This window comes from Colobus angolensis, unplaced genomic scaffold, assembly GCF_000951035.1.
Source record: "Colobus angolensis palliatus isolate OR3802 unplaced genomic scaffold, Cang.pa_1.0 Scaffold462, whole genome shotgun sequence".
Taxonomy (NCBI): Eukaryota; Metazoa; Chordata; class Mammalia; order Primates; family Cercopithecidae; genus Colobus; species Colobus angolensis.
In genome coordinates this window covers 367980-369634 of record NW_012118066.1, presented here as the reverse complement: position 1 = coordinate 369634, position 1655 = coordinate 367980, and positions in this window count along the sequence as shown.

Sequence of the window (1655 nt, the reverse complement as noted above, 5' to 3'; positions counted from 1 at the left end):
TCACTGCAACCTCTGCCTCCCAGGTTCAAGTGATTCTCCTGCCTCAGCCTCCCGAGTGGCTGTGAGTACAGACAAACAACACCACACCTGGTTAATTTTTCTATTTTTAGTAGAGACGGGGTTTTATCATGTTGGCCAGACTGCTCTTGAACTCCTGACCTCAGGTGATCCACCCACCTTGGCCTCCCAAAGTGCTGGGATTACAGGCATGAGTTGCCACGCCTGGCGTCATGCTCACTTCTTAAAAGTCATAAAGACAATCAAATAGGATTCTGTTTATCATTATGCGTTTCGTGGTTTCTGAACTGTGTGCACACCCTGTGTGCTTTTTTTTTTTGAGATGGAGTCTCGCTCCTGTCGCCCAGGCTGGAGTGCAGTGGCGCCATCTCGGCTCACTGCAACCTCCACCTCCCAGGTTCAAGCAATTCTTCTTCCTCAGCCTCCCGAGTAGCTGGGATTACAGGTGTGCACCACCACACCTGGCTAATTTTTGTATTTTTAGTAGAGATGGGGTTTTAACATGTTGGCTAGGCTGGTCTCAAACTCCTGACCTCAGGTGATCCAGCCGCCTCAGCCTCCCAAAGTGCTAGGATTATAGGCATGAGCCACCATGCCTGGCCTCCTGTGTGCTTATATTTAATTTTTAAATTGAATTTTATATTGGGTTTTTATTTGCTAAAAACCAAGCTGTTGCATCACATTTGGAAAGGGTCCCTATCTTAAAGACTAACAACTTAATTGGGAAAGTTGAGTTCTGGTAGAATAGAAAATCCAAGGACTTCTTGGATTGAATCCAATTGTCACTTCTTAGCAGATCACTTTTTTGATAATGAGAGTTAAGCATACTGAATGCTACTTTTTATTGACAAACTGGCTATAATACTCTAGGAGAAAAAAAAAAAATCCCTAAATGGATACAGATTCCTAAAGTAATAGTGGCAGCAGATGTTTCAGTGAAATTTTATCTTGACACTTTTAAACAGAAGTAGTGCCAGAGCTGAAATTTTTTAAGGCACTTACAGCTTATATTGAAATGATTGGAGACATGGTTTCTTTATTAGCTATTTTGAGACCTGTGGAGTTATGCAAGAGTTTAAAAAAGTAGTACCAGGGGGCCAGGTGCCCTGGCTGACACCTGTAATCCCAGCACTTTGGGAGGCCAAGGCGGGCAGATCACCTGAGGTTGGGAGTTCAAGACCAGCCTGACCAACATGGAGAAACCCTGTCTCTACTAAAAATACAGAATTAGCTGGGTGTGGTGGCGCATGCCTGTAATCCCAGCTACTCAGGAGGTTGAGGCAAGAGAATTGCTTGAACCTGGCAGGCAGAGGTTGCCGTGAGCCAAGATCACGCCATTGCACTCCAGCCTGGGCAACAAGAGCAAAACTCCATGCCAAAAAACATGTGGCATCAGGTACTATACATCTAGTTAGTTCTTTTACTCTGTTTTATTTTTTAAATGAAAGTAGGGGCCAGGCGCGGTGGCTTAAGCGTGTAATTCCAGCACTTTGGGAGGCCGAGACGGGCGGATCACAAGGTCAGGAGATCGAGACCATCCTGGCAAACACGGTGAAACCCCGTCTCTACTAAAAAAATACAAAAAACTAGCCGGGCGAGGTGGCGGGCGCCTGGAGTCCCAGCTACTCGGGAGGCTG